This window comes from Lipotes vexillifer, unplaced genomic scaffold (genome assembly GCF_000442215.2).
Source record: "Lipotes vexillifer unplaced genomic scaffold, Lipotes_vexillifer_v1.1 scaffold1098, whole genome shotgun sequence".
Classification (NCBI taxonomy): Eukaryota; Metazoa; Chordata; class Mammalia; order Artiodactyla; family Lipotidae; genus Lipotes; species Lipotes vexillifer.
This window is the reverse complement of record NW_006798559.1, coordinates 826,076-833,989: the sequence shown is the minus strand read 5'-3', so window position 1 is coordinate 833,989 and position 7,914 is coordinate 826,076. Positions and strand designations below refer to the sequence as shown.

Sequence of the window (7,914 nt, the reverse complement as noted above, 5' to 3'; positions counted from 1 at the left end):
ATTCATTCATTCACTCTTTCCTATTTCCCTCCATATTTTTTTAACATCTTTATTGGAGTATGATTGCTTTACAATGGTGTGCTAATTTCTGCTCTACAACAACCTCCATATTTTTTAGTACCACGTTTATGCCATCTCATGACTTTCCCATTTTAGATGTTATCTATTAAGTTACTAACAGAGAGATGAGGATATGCACACACACCTCTCCCCCTCCACCCATCCTCTCTGTGTAGTCACGTTACAATACAACTGGAGCTAAATGTTCAGGATTTCCATAATTTATTATAGAGGTATAAATGTTACCCAAAGCTGCACTATCTTTCCCTTGTTATTAAATTATCTAGCTTTTCATCTTCCCTTCATATATTATCTTAATTTTTGTTTTTTATTCCTTTTACCTACTTTTCTATAAATCTATCACTAATTCATTTCAAATTCTGCCAGAATATAAATCTCCTAAAAACAAAAACAAAAACGACCTTCAATCATACAAAATATTCTCTTGAATTTGTCTCCTTGGAGCCCTCATCCTCCTCTCTGATCTACACTGGTTGCCCATTACCCCTGGTACATATCTGTCATCCTGGGATGCCCATTTATGACCTTGCTGGGGATTCTCTTTGCCTTTATCCACTGTCAGATCCCCTGTTACCCAGAACATGTGTCTACTCACTTTTGGCAGAACATGATGAAAATTTCTATACAGTTATGTTTGCACAATTATGATATTGCTATGAGTGAGATTCTAAGAAGTACATTTCCTAGATCATGGGGTATGGACGTTACAGATTTACATAGATCCTATCAATATGTCCTCCAAAGACATTTTACATTTATATAAACAGTTTTATGATAATGCCCATATCCCTTTATATGTATTGGAGGGAGAGATACCAAAATAGTAGCCTATTTTATGTACATTACTTTAATTATTAGTACCACTGAGCATTATTTCTTATGTTCATTACTCATTTATATTTTATTTATTTATTTATTTATTTATTATTCTTAGAGCATTATTCTATTGTGCTCTTTTACTTAGCAATTTGTGGGAAATCATAAACTTTATCTGGTATAAAAATTGGAAATATTCTCTAAGTATATCACTCACTCTTTATGTTTAAAGGCTTTTGCCTCACAGAAGTTTGATTTTTGCTTGTTTTTATTTTTTCACTTTATCAACTTTTTTTTTTTTTTTTTTTTTTAAAGTCACAGACCCTTTAAGAAGCAGGTTAGGGCAGATATTTTTTTTTTTTTTTTGGCGGTACGCGGGCCTCTCACCTCTGTGGCCTCTCCTGTTGCGGAGCACAGGCTCTGGACACGCAGGCCCAGCAGCCACGGCTCACAGGCCCAGCCGCTCCGCGGCATGTTGGATCCTCCCGGACCGGGGCACGAACCCGTGTCCCCTGCATTGGCAGGCGGACTCTCAACCACTGCGCCACCAGGGAAGCCCCACTTTATCAACTTTTTAAAAAGTTATAGAATTTTTATCTTTTTGAGGTAGACTTTCTTAACACAGTGCTGTAAAGTTCATCTCTTTTATTTTCATCTAGTACCTTTTTTCCTTGCTCTTTCTTTATCGACGTATAGTTGATTTACAATATTGTATTAGTTTCAGGTGTACAGCATAGTGATTCAATATTTTTATAGATTATACTCCATTTAAATGTATTATAAAATATTGGCTATATTCCTTGTGCTGAACAATATATCCTTGTAGCTTATTTGTTTTATACATAGTAATTTGTACTTATTCATCCCCTACCCCTATCTTGCCTCTCCCCCTTCCCACTCACCACTGATAACCACTCGTTTGTTCTCTATATCTTTGAGTCTATTTCTTTTGTTATATTCACTAGTTTATTTTTTTAGATCCCATGTATAAGTGATAACATAGGGTATTTATCTTTCTCTGTATGACTTATTTCACGAAGCATAATACCCTCCAGATCTATCCATGTTGCTGCAAATGGCAAAATTTTATTCTTTTTATGGCTGAGTAATATTCCAACGTATATACATACCAAATCTTCTTTATCCATCCATCTGTTGGTGGACACTTAGGTTGCTTCCATACCTTGGTTATTGTAAATAATACTGCTGTGAATATTGAGGTACAAGTAGCTTTTCAAATTAGTGTTTTCATTTTCTTTGGATTTATACCCAGGAGTGGAATTGCTGGATAATATGATAGTTCTATTTTTAGTTTTTTAAGGACCCTCCATACTATTTTCCATAGTTGGCTGCACCAGTTTCCCACCAAGAGCATAGAAGTGTTCCCTTTTCTCCACATCCTCACCAACATTTGTTGTTTGTGGTCTTTTTGTTGGTTGCCATTCTGACAGGTGTGAAGTGATATCTCATTGTGGTTTAGATTGGCATTTCTCTGATGATTAGTGATATTGAGCATATTTTCATGTGCCAGTTGGCCATCTGTATGTCTTCTTTGGAAAAATGTCTATTCAGGTCTTCTGCCCATTTTTTAATTGGGTTGTTTGTTTGTTTGATATTGTGTTGTATGAGCTATTTATATATTTTGGATATTAACCCCTCATCATTTGCAAATATTCTCCCATTGTCTTTTCATTTTGTTGATGATTTCCTTTTCTGTGCAAAAACGTTTAAATTTAAGTAGGTCCCATTTGTTTATTTTTGGTTTTGTTTCCTTTGCCTTAGAGACAAATCCAAAAAATGTTGCTACAATTTATGTCAAAAGAGTATTCTGCCTATGTTTTCTTCTAGGATTTTAATGGTTTCCAGTCCTAAATTTATGTCTTTAATCCATTTTGAGTTCATTTTTTATATGGTGTGAGAAAATGTTCTAATTTCATTGTTTTACATGTAGCTGTCCAGTTTTCCCTGCACCACTTATTGAAGAGACTGTCTTTTGCCATTGTATATTCTTGCCTCCTTTGTCATAGATTAATTGACCATAAGTGTGTGGGTTTATTTCTGAGCTCTCTATTCTGTTTCATTGATCTATGAGTTTGTTTTTGTGCTGGTACCATACTGTTTTGATTATTGTAGTTTTTTAATATAATCTAAAGTCAGGGAGTGTGATACCTACAGGTCTTTTCTTCTTTCTCAAGATTATTTTGGCTATTTGGGCTCTTTTGTGTTTCCATACAAATCATAAAACTATTTGTTCTATTTCTGTGAAAAAATGCCATTGGTATTTTGAGAGAGATTGCATCAAATATATAGATTGCCTTGGGGTAGTATGGTCATTTTAACAATGTTGATTCTCCTAATCCATGAGCACAATGTATCTTTCCATCTGTTGTGTCTTCTTCAATTTCTTTCATTAGTTTCTTATAGTTTTCTGAGTACATGTCTTTTACCTCCTTAGGTAGGTTTATTCCTAGATATTTTATTCTTTTTCATGTGATTGTAAATGGGATTGTTTTCTTAATTTCTCTTTCCAATAGATTGTTGTTACTGTATAGAAATGCAACATGTTTCTGTATATTAATTTTGTATCCTGCACCTTTACCAAATTCACTGATGAGCTCTAGTAGATTTTTGGTTATGTCTTTAGGATTTTCTATATATAATATGATGTCATCTGCAGAAAGTGACATTTTTACTTCCTTCTTTCTAATTTGGATTCCTTTTATTTCTATTTCTTATCTGATTGCTGTGACTAAGACTTCCAGTACTATGTTGAATAAAAGTGGCAGGAGTGGGCATACTTATCTTGTTGTGATTTTAAAATAAAAGTTTTCAGCTTTTCACCATTGAGTATGATGTTAGCTGTGGGTTTGTCATAAATGGCTTTTAGTATATTGAGATATGTTCCCTCTATATCCAGTTTCTTGAGAGTTTTTATCATAAATGGATTTTGAATTTTGTCAGATGCTTTTTCCGTGGCTGTTGAGATGATCATGTGATTTTTATTCTTCCTCTTTTTTGTTAATATGGTGTATCACACTGATTGAATTGCAAATATCAAACCATTCTTGCCTTCCTGGAATAAATCCAACTTGATCATTGTTATAAAGCAGAAACTAACACACCATTGTAAGGCAAATATACTCCAATAAAGATGTTAAAAAAAAACAACAACAAAAAAATGATGTATCATTGTTGAGAATTTTTGCACGTATATTATCAGAAGTATTGGCTTGTAATTTTCTTTTTTATTTTTAGGGTCTTTGTCTAGTTTTGGTACCATGTAATAGTAGCCTCATAGAATGAATTTGTGACTGTTCCCTCCTCTTCAACTTTTTTGAATAGTATGAGAAAGATAGCTATTAGCTCTTCTGTGTATGTTTGATAGAATTCCCCCATGAAGCCATCTGGTCCTGGACTTTTTTTGTAGCAAGATTTTTCTTTTTAATTACATATTCAATTTCACATCTAGTGATAAGTCTGTTTATGTTGTCTATTTCATCCTGATTCTGTCTTGGAAGATTATATGTTTCTAGAAATTTATCCATTTCTTCTACATTGTCCAGTTTATTGGCATGTAATTGTTAATAGCATTCTTTTATGATTTTTTGTATCTCTGTGAGATCAGTTGTATATTCCTCTCTTTCATTTCTTATTTTTTTATTTGGTTCCTCTGTCTTCTTCCTTAGTGAACCTGGCTAAAGATTTATCAATTTTGTTTATCTTTTGAAAGAAGCAGCTCTTGGTTTCATTGATCTTTTCTATTGTTTGTTTGTTTTTTCAATTATATTTATTTCCTCTCTGATATTTATTACTTCCTTCCTTCTGCTGACTTTGGGCTTCGTTTCCTCTCCTTTTTCTGATTTCTTTAGATGGTAGGTTAGGTTGTTTATTTGAGATTTTTCTTGCCTGTATCACTATAAACCTCCCCTTTAGAACTGCTTTTGTTGTATCCCATAGATTTTGGAAAGTTATTTTTTTTATTTTCATTTGCCTCAAGGTATTTTCTGATTTCCTCTTTGCTTTCTTCATTGACCCATTGCTTTCTTATTAGCATGTTGTTTAGTCTCCATGAGTTTGTGTTTTTCCCATTTTTCTTCCTGTAACTGATTTCTAGTTTTATACCATTGTGATCAGGAAAAAAATGCCTGATGTAATTTCTGTCCTCTTAAATTTGTTGAGACTTATTTTTGTGGCCTAGCATATGATCAGTCTTGGAGAATATTGCAAATGCACTTGAAAAGAATGTGTATTCTGCTGTTTTTGGATGAGTGTCCTGTAGATATCTATAAGTCCCACTGGTCTAATGTGTCATTTAAGACAACTGTGTCCTTGTTGTTGTTGTTGTTGTTGTTGTTGTTGTTTTTGGTCTGGATGATCTGTCCATTCATATAAGTGAGGTATTAAAATCCCCTACTATTATTGTATTATTGGCAATACCTCCCTTTATATCTGTTAACGTTTTCTTTGAATATTTAGGTGCTCCTGTATTGGGTGCATATATGTTAATGAGTGTAACATGCTCTTCTTTTATTGACCCTTTTATCATTAATAATGTCCTTCTATATTGCTTGTTATAGACTTTGTTTTAAAGTCTATTTTGCCTGAGTGTTGCTACCCCAGCTTTCTTGTCATTTCCATTTACATGAAACATATTTTTCCATCCCCTAACTTTCAGTCTGTGTGTGTCTTTAGCTCTGAAGTGAGTCTCTTGTAAGCAGCACATAGATGGGTCTTGTTTTTGTATCCAATCAGCTACCCTATTTCTTTTTTATTGAAGCATTTAGTCCATTGACATTTAAAGTGATTATTAATCGTTATGTACTTATTGCCATTTTATTACTTGTTTTATGGTTGTTTTGTAGTTCTTCTCTGTTCTTTTCTTCTTCTCTTTGTTTCTTCCCTTGTGGTTTGGTGATTTTCTTTAGTGGTATACTTGTGTTCCTTTCTTTCTTGTTTTTGTGTATCTATTGTAAGTTTTGATTTGTGGTTACCATGCTGTTTATATATGTTGACCTATAACTATATCTACTTGTTTTAAACTGATAGCTGTTTAAATTCAAATGCCTTCTAAAAGATCTACATTTTTTATTCCCCTCCCCCACATTTTGTGGGTTTAATGTCATATTTTACATCTTCATGTTTATCCCTTCACGTTTACTATAATATAGTTGATTTTACAATTTGTTTTTTAATCTTTGCACTAGCTTATTTAAGTGATTGATCCACAGCCTTAACCATATATTTGCCTTTTTCCTTCCCTACAGATTTTTACTTCTTGTTGTAGCCTTTTCTTTTCCACTTAGAGAAGATCCTGTAACATTTCTTTTAGGGTAGGTTTAGTATTGTTGAACTCTTTTTGTTTTTGCTTTTCTGAGAATTCTTTATCTCTCCTTCAATTCCAAATGATAATCTTGCTGGGTAGAGTATCTTAGGTTGTAGGATACTCTACCCAGCAAGTAGTTAAGCACTTTCAGCATTTTAAGTGTAATATGTCACTCCCTTCTGCCTGCAAGTTTCTGCAGAAAAATCAGCTGATAGCCTTAGGGGAATTCTCATGTATGTGATTCTTTGTTTTCCTCTTGCTGCCTTTAGAATTCTCTCCTTATATGTAACTTTTGCCATTTAATCATGATATGTCTTGGTGTGCATCTCTGCATTCATCTTGTTTGAGTCTCTCTGTGCTTCCTGTACCTGGATATCTGTTTCTTTATTTGGGTTTTCTAGTTCCTTACTAGAATTCTCACTGTGTTCACCTTTTCTTTTCCCTAGTTCAGTTAGCATTCTTATCACTAGTACTTTTAACTCTTTATCTGATAAACTATTTATCTCTGTTTCATCAGTTGTTATTTTAGATTTCTTTTCTTATTCTTTCATTTGAAACAAAGTCCTCAGACTTCTCGTTTAGCTTAACTTTCTCTGTCTGTATGAAATTAGGTGAAAGAGTTACCTATCCCAGTCTTTTAAGAGTGTCCTTGTGTAAGACCCCATATGCAGTCTGCACTGTGCCCAGTGGCTTTGGTGGGAGAGCTGGATCTGAAGTAAGCACAGGTCACATCTTCCCCCAGGGTGTACTGGCAGCAATCCCTGGTGGGAAGTGGGGCTGGAAATGGAGGGGCTAGAGCCAGAGTCAGGTGTGAACCAGGGCTTGTCCTATGCTCAGTGGTCAACACTTGCCCTATGAAGGGCAGAGGCAGGTCCCAAGGTGCTGAAGCAGAAGCCCTGAGGTTGGGTCTGAGCTGGTTCTCTTCCCTCTAAGTGTGTGATCCACCCCTCCCAGCATCAGCGCCTTCACTCTAGAGGAACAGTGCTGAGTGAGAAGGGCCGGACTGGATGCCAAGTGCAGGTTGGGGCAAGTACTGGGGTGATCCCAACACATCAGAGTTCCAGGCCACTCACGATCCACTGCCTCCATAAGCTCCAGCAATAGCCTCCCTTGCCCTATTCAGATGCAGTGCTGGGTCCAAACCCACACCTTCCCCCTAACTGCACACTCTCCTTGGCAATGGCAGCCTTCACCCTAGTGAGGAGCTGCACTAGAGCTAGTAGTGCCGGAGCAGGTGCTCAGCATGGGCCAGGGCACAAGGTGGGAGACAGGGGTTGTGGGAAACCAGTCAGAGCCCCAGGCAGTTTCATTCTGTTTCCTCCCCCTTGTTCTTGGGAGTAAACAACCATGTGTACACCCCTCACAAGTGGAGTCTAGGTTTCTTACAGCTCTGCTGGTAGTCCCACTGGCTTTCAAACCAGCTAAGAAGACTTGTCTTCCCAGTGTCAGCCCCCAGGACTGCAGTGCCCAATGTGGGTCAAACCCCTCACTCCCCAGGGAGGACCTCCAAGTCCATGTAATTCCCTGCCTCTTGTGTGTCCCCTCCGACAGGCACAGGTACCAACCTAATCGCTCTTTCTCTTCCCTTCCTACCTGACTCTGTGTGGATCTTTCTTTACAATTTTGGCTGCAGAAGAGTCTTTCTGCCAGTCTCCAGTTTGTTTTCAGTGAGAGTTGCTCCACATGTAGATGTA

At 36.2% G+C, this 7,914-nt stretch overlaps 1 protein-coding gene across 1 annotated transcript in view; it reads left to right on the top strand.

The window, feature by feature from the left end:
- DNAH6 (dynein axonemal heavy chain 6) overlaps nucleotides 1–7,914 on the top strand; it is a 302,264-nt gene that overhangs the window by 147,557 nt on the left and 146,793 nt on the right.